General features: G+C 53.2%; 1 protein-coding gene across 1 annotated transcript in view; it reads right to left on the bottom strand.

The window, feature by feature from the left end:
* Nucleotides 1-5,719, bottom strand: part of SERHL2 (serine hydrolase like 2) — a 34,509-nt gene extending 28,790 nt beyond the window's left edge. Inside the window, exon 1 of the mRNA XM_039491987.1 lies at nucleotides 5,518-5,719. The gene's annotated coding sequence lies outside the window, so the exon portion shown is untranslated. The remainder of the gene's footprint in view (nucleotides 1-5,517) is intronic.
* Nucleotides 5,720-24,424: the final 18,705 nt, after the last annotated feature.

Raw genomic sequence — 24,424 nt, 5'->3', positions numbered from 1 at the left:
TATTTGGGGCTTTTTTTAATATGGGCTCCTATTACACACACACACCCCGATTTTCCACACTTGCTATCTGGTCACCCTACCAGGCCTTGGTCTACACTACAAGTTTATGTCGAATTTAGCAGCGTTAGATCAATTTAACCCTGCACCCATCCACACGATGAAGCCATTTTTGTCAGCTTAAAGGGATCTTATAATCAATTTCTGTACTCCTCCCCCACAAGGGGATTAGTGCTGAAATCAACATCACCGGGTCGAATTTGGGGTAGTGTGGATGCAATTCAATGGTACTGGCCTCCAGGAGCTATCCCAGAGTGCTCCATTTTGACCGCTTTGGACAGCACTTTCAACTCAGATGCACTAGCCAGGTACACAGCAAAAGCCCCGGAAACTTTTGAAGTTCATTTCCTATTTGGCCAGCGTGGCGAGCTCATCAGCACAGGTGACCATGCAGTCCCAGAATTGCAAAAGAGCTCCAGCATGGACCAAACGGGAGGTACTGGATCTGACTGCTGTCTGGGAAGACGAATCCATCCTATCAGAACTCCATTCCAAAAGTCAAAATGCCAAAATACTTGAAAAAATCTCCAAGGGCATGATGGACAGAGGCTACAACAGGGACCCGCAGCAGTGCCGCGTGAAAATTAAGGAGCTGAGACAAGCCTACCAAAAAACCAAAGAGGCAAATGGCCGCTCCTAGTCAGAGCCCCAGACATGCCGCTTCTATGATGAGCTGTATGCAATTCGGGGGGGGGGGGGGGCTACCACTACCCCACCCCTGTCTGTGGACACCTGCAAGGGGGGAGTCTCATGCAACAGGGATGAGGATATTGGGGACGAGGAAGATAAGGAGGTGGAGGAGGATGAGGATAGCGCACAGCATGCAAGTGGAGAAGCCATCTCCCCAACAGCCAGGAACTGTTTATCACCCTGGAGCCAATACCTTCCCAACCCTCCCAAGGCGGGCTCACGGACCATTAAGCTGGTGAAGGCACCTCTGGTGAGTGTACCTTTGTAAATATAATGCATGATTTAAAAGCAAGCATGTTTAATGATTAATTTGCCCTGAAGACTTGGGATGCATTCGCAGCCAGTACAGCCCGTCCTTTTAAATGGCTAACCCAACGGGTGCTTGGTGTGGGAAGGGAGGGTGCTGCTGTTTGAAACCATTCCCACATGTTATGAAGGTTGAAGAAGCCAAAAGACTGTGGCTTACCATGGCTGCCTGCAAGCTGAATTCTGTTGCCCGGCCCTGCGTGTGTGATCTCTCACACCAAACCGGCAGGCCCTCAATATAAGAGGCAAAATGCGACCTTGTAACGAAAACACATGTGCTGTGTAATGTTAACAGCTTGGTTCACCATGAAAGAGTCTACCCATTGTTCTGTAAAATGTGTCTTTTTAAATACGACTCTCCCTTTTTTTCCTCCCACAGCTGCAAATGTTTCAATGCTCCCGCTATTATCTCCGTCCCAGAGGCTAGCGCAGATAGGAAGGCAAAAAAACCTCACTCGCGATGAAATGTTCTCTGAGCTCATGCAGTCCTCCTGCACTGAAAGAGCTCAGCAGAATGCTTGGAGGCAAACAATGTCAGAGTCCAGGAAAGCGAAAATGAACGCGAGGACAGGAGGGACGAGCGAGATGAGAGGTGGCGGAAGCAAGATGAGAAGAGGCAGGATGCAATGCTGAGGCTACTGGGGGATCAAACTGATATGCTCTGGTGGAGCTGCAGGAAAGGCAGCAAGAGCACAGACCGTTGCTGTTGCCCCTGTGTAACCGCCTGCCCTCCTCCCCAAGTTCCATAGCCTCCTCATCCAGACACCCAAGAACGGAGGGAGGGGGGCGTGCTCTGGGCACCCAACCACTCCACCCCAGAGGACTGCCCAAGCAACAGAAGGATGGCATTCAATAAGTTTTAAAGTGCAGTCTGACCTTGTCCTTCCCTCCTCCCCTTATCCACCACCCCACCCCACGCAGTGCTTCCCTCCTCCACCACCCCTCCTGGTCTACCTATTTGTGTGATGAATTAATAAAGAATGCATGATTCTGAAACAATAATGACTTTATTGCCTCTGCAAGTGGTGATCGAAGAGGGGAGGGCGGTTGACTTATGAGGAAGTAGAGTGAACCAAGGGGGCGGGTTTTCATCAAGGAGAAACAAACAGAACTTTCACACCATAGCCTGACCAGTCATGCAACTGGTTTTCAAAGCTTCTCTGATGCACAGCGTGCCCAGCTGTGCTCTTCTAATCGCCCTGGTGTCTGGCTGTGCATAATCAATGGCCAGGCAATTTGCCTCAACCTCCCACCCCACCATAAACGTCTTCCCCTTACTCTCACAGATATTATGGAGCACACAGCAAGCGGCAATAACAATTGGAATACTGGTTTCGCCAAGGTCTAACCGAGTCAGTAAACTGCGCCAGCTTTTAAATGTCCAAATGCAATTCTACCACCATTCTGCACTTGCTCAGCCTATAGTTGAACAGCTCCTTACTACTGTCCAGGCTGCCTGTGTATGGCTTCATGAGCCATGGCATTAAGAGGTAGGCTGGGTCCCCGAGGATAACTATAGGCATTTCAACATCCCCAACAGTAATTTTCTGGTCTGGGAAGTAAGTCCCTTCCTGCAGCTGTTCAAACAGACCAGAGTTCCTGAAGATGTGAGCGTCATGTACCTTTCCCGGCCATCCCACGTTGATGTTGGTGAAACGTCCCTCGTGATCCACCAGTGCTTGCAGCACCATTGAAAAGTACCCCTTGCGGTTTATGTACTAGCTGCCAAGGTGCTCCGGTGCCAAGATAGGGATATGGGTTCCGTCTATCGCCCCACCACAGTTAGAGAATCCCATTGCAGCAAAGTCATCCACTATGACCTGCACATTTCTCAGAGTAACTACCCTTGATAGCAGCAGCTCAGTGATTACATTGGCTACTTGGATCACAGCAGCCCCCACAGTAGATTTGCCCACTCCAAATTGATGCCCAACTGATCGGTAGCTGTCTGACATTGCAAGCTTCCACAGTGCTATGGCCACTCGCTTCTCAACTGTGAGGGCTGCTCTCATCTTGGTATTCTTGCACTTCAGGGCAGGGGAAAGCAAGTCACAAAGTTCCATGAAAGTGCCCTTACGCATGCAAAAGTTTCTCAGTCACTGGGAATCATCCCAGACCTGCAACATTATGTGGTCCCACCAGTCTGTGCTTGTTTCCCGAGCCCAGAATCGGAATTCCATGGCATGAACCTGCCCCGTTACCACCATGATGTCCAAATTGCCAGGGCCTGTGCTTTGAGAGAAGTCTCTGTCCATGTCCTCATCACTTTCGTCACTGCACTGCCTCCTCACCTGCTTTTGCAGGTTCGGTTCTGCACATACTGCAGGATAATGTGCAAAGTGTTTACAATGCTCACAACAGCAGCAGTGAGCTGAGCAGGCTCCATGCTTGCCGTGGTATGGTGTCTGCAGGAGAGCAGAGTTGCAGCGGAAGTGGTGGATGACGACAGATGCCACGAGAATAGATATTTATTCCGAATGACGAGAGGACCTGCGAGGTGGATTCATGGCACCAGGAGAGCAGAGTTGCAGCGGAAGCGGTGGAGGACAACAGTTAGCACTGCACACATTTTCCAAGGAAGAACACACGTTCCTGGGAGCCCATGGAGACAACATGGAGAAATTTGCTATCAAGACATAAGCAGGAGAGCAGGTTTGTAGCGGAAGCGGTGGATGACGACAGATGCCACGAGAATAGATATTTATACCAAATGACGAGAGGACCTGCGAGATGGATTCATGGCACCAGGAGAGCAGAGTTGCAGTGGAAGCAGTGGTTGGATGACGATGGTTAGCAGTCCTACTGAACCATCTGCTGAAAGAAGTATGGTGTCTGCATGGAAAAAGGCGCGAAACGATTGTCTGCCGTTGCTTTCATGGAGGGAGGGGCGACTGACGACATGTACCCAAAACCACCTGTGACAATGTTTTTGCCCCATCAGGCATTGGGAGCTCAACCCAGAATTCCAATGGGCAGCAGAGACTGTGGGAACTGTGGGATAGCTACCCACAGTGCAACCCTCTGGAAGTCGACGCTAGCCATGGGTACTGTGGACGCACTCCGCCAACTTAATGCGCTTAGTGGGGACACACACAATCGACTGTATAAAATCGCTTCCTAAAAATCGACTTATATAAATTCGACCTAACTTCATAATGTAGACATACCCCAGGTGTCCAGTTTTTGACCAGAACAGCTGGTCAAAAAGGGACCCTGGCAGCTCCGATCAGCACCGCCAACTGGGCCCTTAAAAGTCTGGTCAGTGGTGCTGTGGAATGAAGGCAGGCTAGTCCCTACCTGTCCTGGCTCCGCACTGTGCCCTGGAAGTGGCCAGCAGGTCCGGCTCCTAGGTGGCGGGGGGCGGGGGAATGGAGCTCCACATCCTGCCCCCACCATGAGCACTGGCTCTGCAATCCCAGTGGCTGGGAACCACGGCCAATGGGAACTGCAGGGGCGGTGCCTGTGGGTAAGAGAAGTGTGCAGAGGCACCTGCCACGCCTCTGCCTAGGAGCCAGACCTGCTGGCTGCTTCCAGGGCACAGAACGGAGCCAGGACACGCAGGGGGCCTGCCTTAGCCCTGCTGCGTCGCTGACTGGGAGCTGCCTGAGGTAAGCCCATGCCCCAACCCCCTTCCCCAGCCCTGAGCTTCCCCTAACCCAGAGCCCCATCCTGCAGCCCAAACCCCTCATCCTCAGGCCCACCCCACAGCCTGCACCCCCAGATGGAGCCCTCACCCCCTGCACTCCATCCCCTTGCCGCAGCCCAGAGCCTCCTCCCATACCCATAAGCCCTCATTTATGGCCCCACCCTGGAGTCCACACCCCCAGCCGGAACCTCTCACCCACTTCTGCACCTCAACCCCCCGCCCCAGCCCAGTGAAAGAGTGAGGGTGGGGGAGAGCAAGCCACCGAGGGAGGGGGAATGTTGTGAGTGGGGGGCAGGTCTTCAGAGAAGGGATGGGGCTAGGGTGTTTGGTTTTGAATTAAGATGGCATTCTGCTTGTTTGCTAACCTTTGTTATAAAGGAATAATAAACCCCCGTGGGCCTGGGTCTGGCAGTGCATGCTTGGAGTTGGGCAGTGGTGGCCACCTGTGACCCATGGTACCAGAAGTGGGATCCCAGCCCACCCCTAGACTACGGGGAAAGATGGAGAAGGTGATCTGCCTGACCCAGGCCCTGCTGATGCAGTTGAAGGAGAATCAACAGAAACAGCAGGGGGCCCACTGGCAAGAAGTCCACTCCAAACAGCAGGTGTGGATACAGAAGCAGTTGGGCCGTGCCACACCTGGTAATGCAGTTGATGATCAGACTGGGGGCCAGTTGGCTCTGGGCCTGGCAAAGCTCAGACCAGAGGATGACCCCAAAGCTTTCCTGGTGGTAAAGGCAGCAGACTGGGAGGATTCGACTTGGGGTTGGGTGGCCGGCATAGCACCGCTCCTGACAGGCAAGGCCCAGGCAGCTTACCAGGCAGTGAGCGATGAGCAGGCAGACTCCTATCCATTGGTGAAGGCAGCCATCCTAGACTGGTTAGGGCTGACTCCGAGGGCTTATGGCCACAGGGTCCGGATAGAACTGTTCCCGCAAGGGGAACGGCTGCGGGTAGTGGCCCAGAAACCACAGGACCTCGCGACGTGGGGGCTCTGCCCAGAGACCAGTTCAATGGAGAAAGTTCTGGATCAGGTTGTCCTGGAACAGTTCCTGAAGGTTCTACCTGGGGGGGTGCAGAGCTGGGTGGGGCACTTCCAGCCGGCCTCAGGGGGGAAGCCATGGAGCGAGCTGAAGCCTTCTTTGAGGCCGAAGGAGACGAGCGACCGGGGCAGTATGGTAAAACAAGGGGAGTTCACCGGGGGTGACCCAGGGAAGTCCTCAAAGGGGAAAGACCATGAGTGTCCTAAACATGGAGGTGGGGAGTGCACAGCACCTACAAAGGACCCGGGGAGCTCTGCAGTCTACTGGAAATACTAGTGGGAGCAGACCATGGGGCCCTGTGGTTTGCTTCAGGTGTGGTCAGTCTGGGCATATTAAACAAAAATTGCCTAATTATGGAATGTTACTACCTCAACTGTTACTACAGTGGGCCCAAGCAGTAGGCATCCGCTCCAAAAATCAGAGGGCTCTTCTTTGGGTAGTAGCAGTTAGGGTGAGAGGAACTGTAGTTAAGGGTCTCGTAGACTCAGGTTGCAGGTGTACTCTGGTTCAGGAAGACCAGGGGAGGTTGAATAGTCCAGACTGATACCTCCCAGTACATGTCTCCTGTATTTATATTGAGACCCACATCTATCCCACTGCAGAAGTTGAGCTGGGGCTGTGGGGTTGGAAAACTCAACTGCATGTCAGGGTGGCCGAGGGACTGCCCTGGCCCACAGTTCTGGGGACAGACTGAGTGGGTTTCTCAGCCCTCGTGCAAGAGGGGCTAGGACACCAGTCCAGGACCAGGGGGTGGGGAGTCTGGGGCAGACTAGGAATGGAAGTAATGGGGCTGGGAGCCAGAGTAAGGATGACAAAGAGGGACCAAGAGGTAGAATGTGATTTTCCCTGACCAGCCTAGGAAGTGCCAACAGGAATTGGATAATGTAAGCCATAAATTTGATGGTCAAAATTCCTGATGGTCAAAATCCCTTTCCTAATCCTATCTGGCCAAATGATGGAGTTACCAGTTATACAGAGTTTCAAGTTATCCCTAGAGAGAGGGCTTTGATATGTAGAAGGGGGGTGGTCTTTAAATTTAGTAGTCATTGTACTACAAATATTTTTGGCTGTCACAATAACTGGAAATTGTTCTTTAGGGAATCTGTAGTAATCTGAGTGCAGCGCTTTGGAGAGGGGTAAAGGAGCAACCAATTCTGCTCCCAGCTGGATTCAATCCATGGCTCCAGCATGAGGGAACAAGCCACTGTGCCGCGTGGTTAAAATTATAGCCTGATGGTAAAGTTTGAAGTTGGGAACTTTTAACCCACCTGTATTGACAGAGGGCTGTAATCTTTGTAAGGATGTTGTGGGCTTGTTACCAGCACAATGCCCTCCCTCCACTCCCCCAAGAAAGACCTGAACATGTTGTCGATTTCAGTAAAATAAAAGGGAGGAATATGGATGGGAAGGGAATTTAGAATACAAAAGATCATGGGAAGGGCATTCATTTTGTTTTTCCCCCTAAGGGAGAGGGGTAGTGCCTTCCATCTGTTTAAATCATTTTCTGACTGCATGATTAATGGGGCTAAGTTAACCTTGACTAAGTTCTTAATTTCCTTAAGGAACAAGATGCCAAGATATCTGAGATTTGTCTGTTACCATCTAAATATCCCTAGGAAAGCCATTTCCAACTAGATCCAATGAAATCTTCATTGCTTCTGATGTATCACAATTTATCTTGTAGCCAGAGAATTTACCAAAGTTATCCATTGTTGATAGAATATTCAGAATAGATTGATCTGGATTTTTAATAAATAGGAGGATGTCATCTGCATGTAGAAGGATTTTTGCCTCCTGAGTCCCTAATTTGATCCCTTGAATACCTTTGTGTTCTCTAAGTAGTAGTCCAAGTGGTTCTAATACTAGATTGAACAGGAATGGGGAGAGGGCATTCCTGACTAGTTCTACAAAACAGATCAAAGGTGAGAGACATTGTACTATTTGTTAGGATAGGGGAGGTGGGATTGGATGTTAGCACCTGAGTCCATGAAATAATGGATTTCCTCAACCCAAATTTATCCAGAGTAAGAAACAGATATTGTTAGATAAGGCTTTCTTTGCATTGAGTGAAATTATTGCATGGAAATTTCTAGAATGTTGGTGGACTGCCATAACGTTAATCAACTGATGTGTTATCTGAACCATGCCTTTCTTTTAATAAATGACACTTGACTGAGGTGAACCATATCACTTGTTACTTTTTCAAGCCTCAGACAATATTTTTGAAAATGTTTTTATATCAGTATTGACTAAAGAGATGAGTCTGTAGCTCCTAGACTTTTATGCAACCTTACCCAGTTTAAGTAGCACAGTAATTTAAGGCTTCCCTCATAACTGGAGGCAACATCCATTTCTTTAAGGCATCTTTGTAAATGTAGAACAGCTTAGGGACCAGAATTTTTTTGAGACTTTGATTGAATTCTATCAATAGGCCATCAGGACTCAGGGTCTTGTCTGGACTCATTTTCTCCACAGCCTTGATTATTCCCTCTGATTGCAAGGGAAAGGCCAGACTGGCCTGCTGCTCTTCTGAGATTTGTGGGAGGTTAAGAGTTTTAACAAAGTTATTCAGTTCTTCCGGGTCAGGTGGTAAATTATTGTAAAGAGCCTGGTAGAATTTCAAAAATTGATCATTGATCTCTTTGTGGCGAGTAATAACCTGCCCTTGTTCTGATTTGATTGATACTATTCAGAACCTTTGACCTCTCACTTTTAATCTCTGTGTGAGAATTTTCCCTGCTCTCTCCCCCAATTCCCAGTATGTTTGAGTATAAAAAGAGAAAATTTGCCTTGTGCTGAAGTCAATCTATTTATTTCATGTCTAAGAGTGACTGAGGGTAGTCTTGTTGCTATATACTTATGGTGGTGTAACAGAATTGATGATAACCTGTACAAATGTGAGTGTCAGTAAAATCCCACATGTGCCGCAGGATTATTTAATGTTGTACTTTTATATTAATATAAAATGCCTATGCAACTCACATGGAAAACTGATCTGTACTGTATTCTACTTAACTTGTGAATATTTTTTGAAGCCTGCATTCAATTCCTTTGTCTGCCACTTAAGAAATTCTAGGGTCTGTCCCAATATTTTGCTTCCCTCTATCAACCAGCTATTTTAGCATAAACCAAAATGTAGAAACAGTTTTCAGAAGTGTTGCTGTAGAACAGAAGCAGCTAGGGAAGAGTGGAATTACCTGGTTTTATAGTCTTTAACGTGTAAGAACATTTTGGTGACACCATTTTCCTTTAGCATATTTTGTTAATTAATTTGGGTTAAGATACTGTGACAAAGTTCCTCCTCTACCTTAGTGGGTCCTGTGCTTATTGGCAGATTTGCTCACCTCACAGATTCACCCTGTAGGTTGGGAAACAGCCCAAAGACCTTCTCCTCTGGTAGAAGCCACAGTCCAGGTCAATTCCTCCTGTATTTGATCAGGAGTTGGGAGGTTTGGGGGGAAACCCAAGCCCACCCTCTACTCCAGGTTCCAGCCCAGGGCCCTGTGGACTGCAGCTGCCTAGAGTGCCTCCTGGTACAGATGCACAACAGCTACAACTCCCTGAGCTACTTCCCCATGGCCTCCTCCCAACACCTTCTTTATCCTTACCACAGGACCTTCCTCCTGATGTCTGATAACATTTGTACATCTCAGTCCTCCAGCAGTCAGGGGCGGCTCCAGGCCCCAGTATGCCAAGCGCGTGCTTGGGGCGGCACGCCACAGGGGGCGTTCTGCCAGTCACCAGGAGGGCGGCAGGCGGCTCCGGTGGACCTCCCGCAGGCATGCCTGCAGAGGGTCTGCTGGTCCCATGGCTCCGGTGGAGCATCTGCAGGCATGTCTGCAGGAGGTCCACCGGAGCCACACGACCAGCAGAGCGCCCCCCGCGGCATGCCACCGTGCTTGGGGTGGTGAAATGGCTAGAGCTACCCCTGCCAGCAGTATGCCTGCTCACTCTCTGCTTCTTCCTGTCCTCTGGCTCCCACTTGAGGCTGACTAGAATGAGCCCTTTTATAGCATCAGAGGGGCCTTAATTAGAGTCAGGTGCTTAACAGCCTCACCTGACTCTTAGCAGGTTAATTGGAGTCAGGTGTTCTCATTAGCCTGGAGCAGCCCCTGCTCTGGTCACTCAGGGAACAGAAAATTGCTTCTCCAGTAGCGTATCCCCCGTCTACTCCTCTGCTGTAGAGGGAAGGAGGGAGAGGGTTGCTGCTGCTGTTCCTGCTGGGTATTGGGCCCTCATTGCTGCTGCTCCTCCAGTTGCTCTCCTGGCTAGGCTAGACACCACCACCCACTCCCTTTCTCTGCTACCTGCTTGCTGGCTGGCTAGTGAACCCCCTACCCTTGGTTGCTGCTGTTCCTCCAACTGCAGACCCTTGAGGGGGTGGGGGCTGCTGGCCTGCTCCCCAGAGGAGGGGAGTGAGAGACCCCAGCTCCAGCCCTTGTTGTAGAGGATACCACCACCACCATTTGAGCAGGGTCTCTCCTGCCTGGCCACCAGACCGCCACCTGGAGCTGCTGTGTTTGCTGCTGGGGAGCTGCTGGAGCCCTGAGGAAGAGAAGAAGAGGACCACCTGCTGCTGGGGAATGCACAGAAGCTCTGAAGACCACCCTGGAGGGGGCACTTAAGGACTGCGTATTTTTTGAACTGTGCTCTTGTGGCGGGGGTTTGGACTGTGTTTGTGAGGACACTGGGGGTGTGGTGTGAAGCCTGCCCCCGGCCCATCCGTGTCCCCCTTTGCCCCCACCACCATTGTTGCCCCCTCCACCATCCCCTCTGGCTGTTTTCCATCTGCCTCGACCTCCTGCCTCTGGGACTGAGCTGCTCGCCTGGCTTGCTGCACTCACTTCCACCATTTGGGCCTGCAGCAGCAGCCAGCCTAATATTGACTTTTTGCACAAGTGCTCGTGGGCGCATACACCCCACACCCCCTGGACTAACCCCATCTCCTTCACAACAGGCCCCCCAACTTTATCCCTTGCTACCTATCCCGTTTGCCCCTGCAGCCTTTGCCCATCCCCAACCTCAGCTCTGGGTTGTTTGTCTGCCCCGCCCGTTTCCCTCTGCAGCCCTGACTGTCCTGCCCCAGCCCTGAAGCCAGCCCCTTGGTCCCTCCGCCCCATTCCCAACTTGATTCTTTTTCCCCTACCCCGTGGTTTCCCCCAGCCCTGATTAGCCCTTCCCCTTGTGCGCCCATGCCCCCTACGATGCGCTTGTGCCCCTCCCCTGTTTGAGTTTACCCTTGTTCACTGCGCTCCCCTATCCCGTCATCGCCCCTGATCCCCTAGTGCAGCTAGAGGAGCCGGAATTCCCCTCTGAGTCGGTGACTGACACCCTCCCCCCCAAGTCCTTAATAGCTCCCCACACCCATTTAGCCCTCCCCTTCTGGCGCCCTCCTCCCCTGCCTGCAGCCTAGCGGGGAGGGGTGGTTACCTCCTCTCCCTCCCCTCCCCTCGCTGTTTGTCCCCCTCCCCACTCTCATTATGGCGGGGGACATGGCGGGGGAGACTTCCCCACAATGCTCCCACCACCCCTCCTCCACCTGCCCCCACGTCCATTCCCCAAGCCTCTGCATCGACCGCCGCTGCCGGTCCACCTGCTACCGCCCCCGCTGGGGTGCAGGCAGCGGCGAGTACCGGGGAGACCTCCGCTGCTGCCATGTCCCTCGCCCTTTCCGATTCAGGGGAAGCCCCCCTGGCCGGCAGGAAAGGTCAGGGGAGAAAGAAGGGTAAGGGCCCTGCTAAAAAAAAAACCAGGCCCTCCATATCAGGGGCTACCTCTGCTGCCGCAGCCCTGCTACCGGCCGTGGCATCCCTCCCCGCTGCTCCCTCCACCAGCCCCCAGGGCATACGCCCAGGTGGCGGCGGCGGCCTCCCCGCCTGCTGCTACTCCTCCGACCACCGCTTCCACTACCATCTATAGTGGCCGGGGCCCCTTCCCCACCTTGACCAGGAAGTATGGCATCCGTTGCCTCCTGGTGCCTGCCTCACCCCACATGGAGACCTATGTGCGGGCGCTGGTGAGGGTGGTGGGGCCCACGGCCATCATGGCAGCTTCCAAAATGTATGGAAGGGTAGTCTTCTTCCTAGCATCGGAGGCCGCCGCCCAGGAGGCGATAGAGAGGGGCCTGGCAGTGGGGGGCGTGTTCATCCCCCTGGAGCCGTTGGAAGACCTGGGGGTCCGTTTAATCCTGACCTCCGTCCCTCCCTTCCTGCCCAATGCCACCCTGATGCCTGCCCTCTCTACCCTGGGGTGCCCTATCTCTGTCATCAGCCCTCTCCCGTTGGGCTGCAAGGACCCTGCCCTCCATCTCGTCCTCTCGTTCCGCCGGCAAGTGCAGCTTCAACTGCCGCCGGCGATGCATGACGGAGAGGCGCTCGAGGGGTCCTTCTTGGTCCCCTACCAGGGAGCCCGCTACCGGGTGCATTATTCTACGGGGGAGGCCCGGTGCTACTTCTGCCAGGCGATGGGGCACGTCCGCAGGGATTGCCCCTTAGCCTGGCACGGAGGAGCGTCCGGGACCCCCGAGCCCCAGCACGGCACCGGCCCGGTCATCGCCGACGCCTCTGGCTGCCTGGCGCCCGGAGCTGCCTCTCCTCCTTCCTGGTCCACCACTGCTCCCGCTCAGGCACAAGGGGTACTCCCCCCAGCGCGCCCAGACGAGCGGGAGAGCCCCACCTCCGCTGTCTGCGATCTGGTGGGGCCTGTGGAGGAGGGTGTGGCAGAGATACCGCCGGGCATGGGAGAGGGCCCGCCCCAGGGAGACTCCTCCCTCCTACATGCTGCCCCACCGTTGCCTCCCCGAGTCCCTGAGCCATCACCCTTGCCCCCCGACCTGACCCCTGTTAGCCAGCCCCCGGATGATGCCATGGAGGGCTGGTCCTTAGTGCAGGGGAAGCAGGGCAACCGGAAGGCTCGGGCCCCTGTGCATCCTTCAGATTCGGAGACCCCCCCCCGGAAAAGCAGGAAGGGGGGCACCGATGCCGAGCCTTCCGCTTTGCCCCCTGACAACTCCCATTCGTTGGTGCCGGCTGGGGACATGTGGTAGCACCGGAAGGTAACATCGCCCCTCCTCCGGAGTTCCTTCCTATGGAAACCCCTGATGGAGCCCCTCTCTCCCCCCTACCTTCCGAAGCCCCTGCGAGCACCGAGGTGGGCGTCGCTTTGGGTGCTGGCGGGGAGAACCCTGGGGTGGTGGAAGGGGATCTCCCCTCCATCTATGAGGAGATCGAGGCCCTGGGTCTGACCCCGGTCACCCAGGGGGAGGATGACCCTCTGCCAGCGGGCCTCGATCTGAGTGACCTCACCCTGGTTCCCCGTACCCGGGTTTCCTTCCCCTAACCGTAACTTCTACTCCTGCCTCTGAGGGTCCCCTGGAGTCTTTCATCTGCTGGGCCGCAGGTGGCACCCCGCTGATGGCCGCCGAGCCTACTGAGGCGACGGCCGGTGCCACGCTGCTGGGACACGATTCCCATGGGGTGTCCCTCTTAGGTGTGGGGCAACCAACCTCCTTCCTGAGCAGGGACCCCACTGATGACCATCCATCTCCATATGCCGTGGCTGCCACACCAGCCGTAGTGGCTGAGCCCGGCATCGTTGAGGGTCCCCTTCCCACTCCCTAGATTCCTGAGCCAGACCAAGAGGGGCCGACTACTGGGGCTCGGAATCCTGCTTCTGCCCCGCTCCCCGATTCTGTTCCTGATCCCTGCCCTGACCCTACTCCTGACCCCTACCCTGTCCCAGATGCCAGCCCCGTCTTTGTCCCCTCCACCTCCCGTGCTGCCATTGCCGCCCCTGGAGCTGACTCCTTCCTGAAGGATACCCCCCAGGGAGCGGCCTTTGTATTTCCCTGTCCCGACCCACCAGGGGCTGCTTTTTTCCCTCCGCCACCCCCTGTTGAACCAGGGAGCAGGGCAGGCTGTGTGGCGTCAGTCCATCGGATGCCACGTCGGGGGTCTGCCCCCTGTCTGCCCGCCTCGGTGGGCCACGGGGCTGTAACAGAGGCCCCGCTGGGGGAAAGTTGTAGATCCGAACCCCCCCCCCCATACGCTGAGAGAGGAGCTGCAGGAGTTCCTTGAGGACGTCTGTGGCTCCCGTAACAAGGTCCAGCTTGTGCTCCAGCGGTGAGGGGATTTCCATCAGATCCTCTGGGCCGCAAGGGCCCTCATGGGGGAGGGTAAGAGGACGGGGAAGCAGGCAGCCGCAGCCTACCAGCGGGTCCGCCTCTTCCATGACTCTTTACTCACCTACCGGGTAGGTCACAGATTGCTGCGCGGCCCAACGGGGGCCGTGGGCGTGTCTGCTGGTGAGGATCCCCCCCAGCCCTCCTCATGGCTCCAATCATCTTTGCAACATTAAACACCCGGGGCTGTAGGATGGGTCTCCGCAGGAGCCAGGTGCTCTCCTTCCTTTGGGAGGGGAGGTACTCTGTGGTTTTCCTGCAGGAGACCCATACGGATCCAGCCGCTGAAGCTAGCTGGCGGCTGGAGTGGGGGGACGGGGTCTACTTTAGCCACCTCTCAGTTCGCACGGCTGGAGTGGTGACCCTGTTCTCCCCTGACCTACGGCCCGAGGTGCTGGGGGTCGCTGAGGCTGTGCCGGGCCATCTGCTGCACCTCTGGGTCTGCATGGAGGGGCTTGTGGTCAATCTCATCAACGTTTACATCCCGACATAGGGCCCGGAGAGGTTACGTTTTTATCAGCAGGCGTCCGCCTTCCTTGGCTCCTTGGATCCTCGTGAGTGCCTGGTCCTGGGCGGGGACTTTAACACCACCCTTGAGGAACGACACTCTCGACGTTCACCTTCGTCCGGGCTGGACCACATTTACCTGTCACGTCTCCGCCTTTCATGGGCCCACTCCTCCAGCATTCGGCCGGCCCCTTTTTCAGATCACCACCTTGCCCACCGTGACGGCCTCTCTCTGCGCGGAGAGGCCAGGGCCGGCCTATTGGCACTTTAATAATAGTTTTCTGGAGGACGCGGGCTTTGTGGCATCCTTCTGGGAGTTCTGGCTGGCCTGGCGAGGGCAGAGGTGCGCCTTTCCCTCGGCGCAGCGGTGATGGGACTTGGGGAAGGTGCTCGCCCGGCTCTTCTGCCGCGACTACACCCGGGGCGCCAGCCAACAGAGGGATGCGGCAATAGAGCAGTTGGAACGGGAGGTCTTAGAGCTGGAGAGGCATCTGGCCACCAGCCCCGAGGATCCATCCCTCTGCGGAGCGTGCCAGGAGAAGCGGGAGGAGCTCCGGGCCCTTGAGGACCATCGAGCCCAAGGCACCTTTGTTCGATCCTGCATCCACCTCCTTCGGGAGATGGATCGTGGCTCCCGCTTCTTCTACGCCCTGGAGAAAAAGAGGGGGGCCAAGAAGCACGTCATCTGCCTCCTGGCGGAGGACGGCACCCCCCTCACGGATCCGGCGGAGATGTGCGGGAGGGCAGGGCCTTCTACGCAACTCTTTTCTCCCCAGATCCGACAGATCCTAACGCTTGCAGAGTGCTCTGGGATGGACTCCCGACGGTCAGCGTGGGTGACTGGCTAGAGCTGCCTCTCACTCTGTCCGAGTTCTCGGAAGCCCTCCGTCGCATGCCCACCAATAAATCTCCGGGCATGGACGGGCTGACCATGGAGCTCTACTGTGTGTTCTGGGACGTCCTCGGCCCAGACCTAGTCACCATCTGGGCCGAGTCTTTGCAGGGCAGGGTCCTCCCTCTTTCGTGCAGGCGAGCCGTGCTCGCCTCATTGCCGAAGAAGGGGGACCTCCGCGACTTATGGAATTGGCGTCCCGTCTTGCTCTTTAGCACGGACTACAAAATCGTGGCAAAGGCCATCTCGATGCGGCTAGGGTCCGTGCTGGCGGACGTGGTCTACCCAGATCAGACCTACACCATCCCGGGCTGCACAATATTTGATAACCTGTATCTGGTCCGGGACTTCCTGGAATTAGGGTGTAGGGATGGTCTGTCGTTCGCCCTCTTGTCCCTGGATCAGGAGAAGGCGTTCGACAGGGTGGACCACGGGTATCTCCTGAGCACTCTGCGAGCGTTCGGCTTCGGACCCCAATTTGTGGGTTTTCTCCAGGTGCCGTACGCTTCTGCAGAGTGTCTGGTCAGGCTCAACTGGACCCTGACCGAGCCGGTCAGCTTCGGGCGAGGAGTGCGGCAGGGGTGTCCCCTCTCGGGTCAGCTGTACGCTCAGGCGATTGAGCCCTTCCTCTGTCTCCTCCTCCATTGGAGGCTGACGGGGTTGGTGCTTCAAGATCCGGAGCTGCAGCTGGTCCTGTCGGCGTATGCCGACGATGTGCAACTCGTGGTCCAGAACCCGGGCGACTTGGCGCGGGTGGAGGCTTGCCAGGCCATCTACTCGGCAGCCTCCTCCGCCCGGGTCAACTGGGTCAAGAGCTCTGGCCTGGTGGTCGGGGATGGGTGGCAGGCGGTGGAGCACCAGTCCACTGCTCTATCTCGGCGTTTACCTTTCTGCCACGCATCCGTCTCCGCTGGAGAACTGGCACGGCTTAGAGGGCAGGGTGACGGAGCGGCTCCAGAAATGGACGGGATTACTCCGATGCCTCTCCCTCTGAGGGAGGGCACTGGTACTCAATCAACTAGTCCTGTCCATGCTCTGGTACTGGCTCAACACCCTGGTCCTGGCTCCGGGTTTCCTGGCCAACCTCCGGACGGCGATGCTGGAGTTCTTTTGGCCAGGAATGCACTGGGTCTCTGCAGGGGTCCTCCACCTGCCCCTGGAGGAGGGGGGGCAGGGCCTGAAGTGCCTGCGCACTCAGGTCCATGTCTTCCGCCTCCAGGCCCTGCAGAGACTCCTGTATGGTGCGGGTAGTCCGGCATGGAGCGTACTGGTGCACGCCTTCCTCCGCCACTTCCGAGGGCTCTGATACGACCGGCAGCAACTTTATCTCCATCCGAGAGGTCTTCCGCGAGACCTCTCCGGGCTGCCGGTCTTCTACCAAGACCTCCTCCGGACCTGGAAGCTGTTTTCAACGACCAGGTCTGTGGCGGCCACCATGGGGGCTGATCTCCTCGCGGAGCCCCTGCTACACAACCCCCAGCTTCGTATGCAGGTGGCGGAGTCCCGCACGGTGCGCCAGAGGCTGGTCTTGGCAGAAGTCACCATGGTCGGAGACCTCCTGGACTACGACCGGGGAGACTGGCTGGATCCCCTGACACTCGCTCGGCGCATGGGGCTCTCCAGACCTCGCGCTCCCTAGCGCGTACTTCAGGAGGTAAAGGCCGCTTTACCGCCCGCTGCTCGGGCCTACCTCGACTGGGTCCTGCGAGAGGGCACACACCACCCACCCTCCACCCCAGGCCCTGTGGACCTTTTCATCGGGCCCCTGCTCCGTGGAACCAATCGGCCCCCCTACCCTTTCACTGTGAGCCGGCTGCACGACCTGCAGCCTGTTCTGTTCCAAACCGTGCCAAGGAAACATCTGTACACGCTCGTGCTCCACACTCTTCATTTCCTCACCCTAGCGTCCCGCCCCGACATAAAGTGGCAGGACCTTCTGCCAGCTCTCGAGGGTGAGATGCCCCGGTGGGCTAGCTTGTACTCCACCCTGATTCCAAAGCCCACCGGGGATATCAGTTGGTGGTTCCTTCACGGGGCCATGAGCACGGGCGTGTGAAACCCTGGTGCACATTTATCTAGAGTGCGACAGGTTGCAGCCCCTTTTCCAGCTCCTCTTAAATTTCTTCTTACGTTTTTGGTTGCACTTTTCCCCTCACCTGTTCATCTATGCACTCCCCATCCATGGCCCCACAAAGTCGCGGGATCTCCTTATCAACCTCCTCTTAGCCCTGGCCAAACTAGCCATCTACAAAACCAGGGAGAGGAGGTTGGCCGACAGGATTTCCTGTGACTGTGGGGCCTATTTCCGCTCCTCCGTCCATTCACGCATCCGGGCAGAGTTCCTCTGGGCAGCGTCCGCTGGCTCCCTTAATGCCTTTGAGGAGCAGTGGGCGCTGTCCGGGGTTCTCTGCTCGGTGTCCCCATCAGGTTCCCTTCGTTTACCCTATGACCACACTCCTGATCCTGTTTTTTTTTTTCATTAGTTGTCCCCCGTATTTATTTGGTATCACAGACCTGTGGCTCCTCCCCTTAGGCTGGGGGGAGGTCCTTTAGCACTTCCCGGATACCAACAGGACTCCTCTGCTGTTCCCAACTGGCTTGGGTCTGTCACAATACAGTAGTAAATATAAAATGCACCTTGTGAATTTTTTGGTGAGTTTTCTTCTGTGATTCTTCTGGGAGAATTATTAGGGCTGCATGATTCTCTTTGTGTAAAGCACTTTGGGTGTAGTTCAATCTAGAACTTAACACAAAAAAATAAGGCCCCAATTTTGCATTCTAACCAAGCTCCACTCAGCACAGGAATGAAGGTGGAGGCAAAGGTGGCTTTATGCCAGCTTGTGCCTCCTTTGTTTCGTGGTTGTCTGGGAGCCTGCCTAGCCCCAGTATAAATAATAAAAAAAACCCCTCAGGGTGTCACACTATGCCCTCCCCAAATATCTGTCACTACTTCCAGTAACAACTACTAAGCATATTAGTCTGATATTTCTGCTAAAACAATCAACAATTAAATAGTTAACAATATTGTCATTTAAATAGTCATCACTAGGTTTTAGAATTAACAGCTTGTTTACATGGACTGGAGCAGTTAACATTTCTGAGCTAGTGTTTCAGGCTGTTTGCAGACTCAGACATGTATCACTAGATCATTTTACCTTCATTTTTTTGCAATTAACAGTGCAAGAGACTTAACTGTGCTCCAGAATCTAAACTTTGATTTTAAAAAAATCATGTGCTATATTTTAAAAATGAGGAATTATGTCACATTATATAAAAGGCCCTGATTAGACTTGCTTAGCACTCCTCTGAGTGACTGTGTCTGTATGTTGTATAAAAGTCCTTAAATTGAAGACTACATAGATTCCCAGGCCAGAAGGGACCAGATCATTTATCTGACCTGTATAACATACGACTGAGAACCTCCCCATAGATTTTAATCCCCTCTTGTTTAAAACTATATCTCTAAAAGGGGCATTGATTCCTGGGTGATTGTCTGATGAGGGGCATGAGGCTTAGATCATCCAGTTCACACAAGAAAATCTGTTCACTGAAATTCATCTGAACTGCAGTCCACAAGATGTACACAGCTCCAGTCAGTACCCACTTTGGTAGCTCTCTCAGGCTATGTCTTCACTGCAGAGTCAGCTCAAGTTACCCACACTCACAGGGCCGGCTTTAGGAAGTGCAGGGCCCAATTCAAACAGTTTCGACAGGGCCCCGGCAAGGATGACATAAAAAAAAAACCGTAAAAAAACAGGGGGGGCTTGTACTCACCAGGCGGTGCTCTGAGTCTTCGGCGGCACTTCAGCAACAGGTCCTTCACTCACTCCAGGTCTTCGGCGGCACTGAAGGACCCGCCACTGAAGTGCCGCTGAAGACCCGAAGCGCCGCCAGGTGAGTAAAAATTAAAAAGGTGCCTCTAGCCAAGGAAGGGTTTCTCACTGGGCGCGGGGCCCTCTTAGGCGCGGGGCCCGATTCGGGGGAATTAGTGGAATAGGCCTAAAGCCGGCCCTGCACACTCAAGTTAGCCTATCTTGAGAAAGGCCATGGTGCAAAACAACACCAGGCAGCACAGAGCAATTGGATTAGCAGCACAGATTGGCTGAGTCCTACTACATCACTAGTTTGGGTGTCAGGAACACTTGAGCTTCAAAATATATCCCCTGGCAAGCCAGCTAGTTTGAGTTTAAAGCACCATTTAACTCAAGCTAGAGAATGTGTGTGTGGATGGGAGTCAGGTTAGGGGCAACACGTGAGTTCTACTTCGAGCTCACCCTTCAATGAAGACAAGTCCTCACTGTCTGCGATTCCATATGAAAGGGGGTGCTGCAGATCAGGACTGAGGTCCATTAAAGGAGCCCCATATACATGTATGGGGCCCAGAATGGAAAAGCAGGGGGTGCTCTAGGAAAGTTGTTGAGATGCCTTGGCAGAGCTGTGTGCTGGGACTAGGGGGAAGAGTGGACTAGCAGGGGTTATTGCAGGACAGAAGTGAGACGAATTGGTAGTGCTTATTATGTGGGAGCCTTCAGAAGAGCAGCCTCCCCCATTACCTGTTGTACAGCCCCTTAACATTTCTCCTTCTTCCTAACCCACCTTGTAAGTGATCCTGGATGTTCTATGATGCTGTTCAGCACTGTCTTACATTCATAGACAGAATCAGCCTCTTGCCTAATGATTGCAGTGTGAGAATGGAAGTGCACAACGTGTTTCTGGCATCCCTCACTGGGTCACTGCTCTGTGGGCGGCATGCAAGCAGCCTTCACTTTCCTGGAAAGCATGTCTCTTTTCGTTACTGAGAAGTGACCTACTCCTGGAGTGGGAGGGGTGGGGCCAGGCTGCAGCTTCACTGAAAGGGGCCAATGAAATGTGCCAGCGTTTCCTGCAAGAGTAGAACTAATTCAGCCTCAGTTTGCTTGCAGCCACAAAGATTTATCCTCTTGTTTTCCTGATGCTTCATTCTTTGAACTGTGAACATCCCTTAAAGGAGGCTGTGCAAGGCAGCATCAGAGAGGGGACCCTGTAGGGGAGGGTATCTTACTGGGAAAAGGACCTAAGCTGTCTTCTTCACACTGGGGTTTGTAGTCACACATTTCCTAGTTTGTATAGGCCGAGCTCATTGCATTCACGTGAGTTCTACTTCGAGCTCACCCTTCAATGAAGACAAGTCCTTGTATCTCTCCATTCCACCTCCTGCAAGCTGCCTGTGCCACTCTCCCACCCCTGTCTATTTCAGTGACTCCCTGCAACTCCTCATTCCCCTCCCCCATGGCAGCAGTTCTCTGTGCCCTCCTATTCCTCCATGCCCCCTTCTGCAACATGCCAGAGGCTCTGTGTATTCCCCACATCCCCCTGCACCCATTCCATTATCCCACATTCCCCTTCTCCATGGCCGGGGCTCTGTGTGCCCCCCATTTCCCCCATTGCTTCCCCATTTCTTCTCCCATGACCCCCAGGTTCCCTTTATTCACCTCTGTGTGCCTCCCCATTCCCCACTTCCACCCCATTTCTCCCTTTACCACAAATCAGGGGCTCTGTGTGACTCCCATTCCAACCTTCCCCCACATGCCCAGGTCTCTGTGCAACTCAAATGTAGGACCTCACTTTGCTCAGCCAAAACCACAGTGAATTTAGAGCTATTGCAATCAGCAGTCTGTTTTCAATAAAACCCTTTGGACCTAAGGCTTCTCCTGGGGACGATATGTTTTTCTTGTATTGGATTTTAGAATGTTTCAGGGATAGTGGGAATTAATCCCCCAAACCTGCAGCATGCCATGGAATGGTATGGTCTTGGTCTGGTGTCTTGGAGAAGCTATTTTATTACTGAAAATAAATGATGATGCAGGCCTGAGTTTTTGTTGAACTAACCCTTTTGCATTAGCAGCTTTTCATCGCTACCCTGAACATCCCAGAATACCTTATTCTCAGGATGCATGTGCATTCTCCAAAGGTGCAGTGTTGGGCTGGAGTTAAAAGGGGTCACACATGGCAGTGACAAGGGCCTGTCTGCTTATCTATTTTATTTCCAAGGTGCCTTTCACCTTGGTACCTAAACACTGAAAAGAGTTCTGTAAAAAGCACAAGTCTCGAACATGGTCTCCTGGTTTCAGGGAGTGTTGTTTGGTTAGTGTCCCTCTTTTTCTTTTTTTTAAAGTAAATTATTACTTGGGGAATACTTTAAAAGTGAATCTTACATTTCAGTCTGAACAGTCAGGCTTGGTCTCAGTCAACTCTCCTGTGACAAGAAAGGGGTTCCATAACAGTGGATCCAGTGCTAAGAATGCTCTGAGAGTCTTATTCTGGGTCCCTCCAGCCATAGCATCCCACTGGAGAGCATATAATGAGGTAATCTCTGAGGTACCCAGACCCCAACACATTATGGTCCTTGTAGATTATGGCCAGTTTTTTGAAATGTGTGGAGCAAATGGAGTCAAAACACAGATGTAATATGTCTGATGGGCCTTTATTGCTTACGAGGTAGACTGCTGCAGGGTGTCCCAGAGGCAGCTTTTATGTGGTGGTGAGCTCAGCGCTAGAATGAGTGAGCTGCAGTAGTGGTAAGAAAGTGAGATTCACTGCTAGATGTTGCAAGTAAAGAAACAGAGGAAAACTTAAAGGAAGAATTAGAAGAATCAACATTAACGTTAATGCAGGGTGGCTAGTATAATCTGAGAAATCACCCAGAAATAGCTACAAGTATCCACAGAGGAAAAACTCTCCTCTTGACCACTCTTCAATTTTGCATTAGGAAAGCACAGAATACTGTGCCCAGCTTGCTGAAGATGTTATCCAAGAATGCAGAGAAAACTATGACAAGCAAGTCTCTCCTATTTGCGCAGACAAATAAAATTCACATGAAAAAGATGAGAACTTCTTAAAGTGTAGTCATCTTAAACTTCTAATGGCTGGTGCTCAGCACACTATTTCAACCTTGCTGAGACAGAAATAACATGTACCTTTTTATTTTTGAGGAATAGACATTTATGAAATGAATCACATGGTATGCTGTTTATGTTTAATGTTATAAAATATTTGTGGGTTTTCTCTGGGGTTTTCCCCCCACTCTTTTTAGTGTTTGTTTCTCCCCAGGTGGAAAAAACCAAACCTTTGGGAGGGGCTTGCTCTGTCAGTGCACTGTAACTGTTACCTGCAGCACTCACTCTTATAATGGTTTTAGATTCCACACAGCTCTGCCAATGACCTCACTTCAGACCAAGAGCAAATTGTTAGTACAATGCAATCATAGGACACCACAGCAACTGGCCAAAGGAAGAGCTGAATTTGGAGAAACCCAGAGAAGAAAGAGTGAAACCGCAGGAGCTGTACCAGGTCTGCTTGTGAATCTTTGGATGGCAGAAGAGCAAATCAGCAATCACCATTAAACTGGCAGCTGCAAATCCGAGCAATTGCTGTCTGTTCCTGTTCTTCTGCCTGATATCAAACTTCCTGAGTGTTCATGCCCAGGTGTCATTATCCTTTCCTACCCATACATTAAAGTTGCCCAGGATCATGATCCTCCCAAAGTTTCATTAAGGACTGACTGCAGTTGCTAGGAAAAATTAACTGCAGCTGCATCATTGATCATTGGCCTTGGTGGTACCATGCACTGTGATCATGGTAAGATGGCCATGGCTGGTACAGAATTGGGCACTAAGTTGCTCATTAATCGCCCACCAACGCTACAATGCCCATGGGGCACTGGGTGAAAGTACAATGGCCACCCCTTGCTGGAGCAATCCATTAGGGAAGCCCAAGAACAAGAATGTACAGGCCTCAATTGTCTTTTCACTGCTTCCTGGCCAGTGCACTTCAGATAAAGCAAAGGCCTCAATGTTCAGGCTTTGCAATCAGTTGACAAGAACAGTTTTAGCTCTTTAGGACAACGCTCAAACATTCCAGGTTCCAATCCTACATTTGCCACCAACATGCAGGAGACTGACTCATGTGGATACCAGATGTTCAGGGGTGCAATAAGATTGCCAGTGAAGGACATAAACTGAATAGCCATCCAGACCACCTTAAGGACATAGCTAGAGACCAATGTGGGGGAGAGGGATGGCACAGGGCACAAAAAAAGGCCACATCCCTCTGGGATTTGCCATGATGAAAGAGAAATGAGGGACAGCTTCTCCCCAAACCCACCATTGTGCCTGGTATAGTTTGCCCTCATTTTCTTTCTGGAAAGGTGACAAGTATCATAGAATATCAGGGTTAGAAGGGACCTCAGGAGGTCATCTAGTCCAACCACCTGCTCAAAGCAGGACCAATCCCCAGACAGCTTTTTGCCCCAGATCCCTAAATGGCCCCCTCAAGGATTGAACTCACAACCCTGGGTTTAGCAGGCCAAGGCTCAAGTAGAGCTGATATGACAGCAGCTCTGTGTGTAGGGGGCCACCAATATTTAACTGAAATAACTATGCAAAATAGAGGGCAAAGTTTATTGGCACTACCCCAGTGTTCTATTCAAAATCATACATCTGTTTCACAGCACAGGATCCTTTGCATGGACACGGTTGAGACAGAGGACAGTGTCCTTTGTTGACTTGGGGTATATCTACACTAAAAGCAATACAGTGGCATAGCTGTAGCATCGCAGTGTAGTTGCTTACTACAGGGACAGAGGCAGTTTTTTCATCGCTGTACTAAATCCACCCCCTCGACAGGCCATGGCAGGGCTGGCGGAATAATCTTCCATCGACCTGGCTGCATCTGCAATGGGGGTTGGGTCGACCTAACTAAGATGCTGCCGGTCTACCAAGCATGAGGTGGGCAGGGGTCACCATTCCCTCTGTCTATGTGCTCCTGAGCCCCCACTGCCTGCAGCCACAAGGGACCCACTGATTGCCCCACGGTTAAATGCTGCAGGCTAGCTGGGTCTGGGTGGGAAGGAGGATGGCTGGATGGTGCTGGGCTCCCGGCCACCGCAGGGGGCATCTGTTTTGCCCCCCTCCTAGGAGTCTCTGGAGGGGGGATTACTGTCTGCGATCCCAGCAGCGGGGCCAGCGTCTGCCCAGGCTTGGCCTGTGCAGCGAGCCCTGGCTCAGCCCCCTGAGCAGGAAGGGCAGGGGTCAGTCACCCCGCAGCCTCCCCCTCGCTCCTGCCTT

Source organism: Mauremys reevesii, linkage group 1 (genome assembly GCF_016161935.1).
Source record: "Mauremys reevesii isolate NIE-2019 linkage group 1, ASM1616193v1, whole genome shotgun sequence".
Classification (NCBI taxonomy): Eukaryota; Metazoa; Chordata; order Testudines; family Geoemydidae; genus Mauremys; species Mauremys reevesii.
Note: the sequence above shows the minus strand (reverse complement) of the source record. Positions and strands in the feature narration are given on the sequence as shown.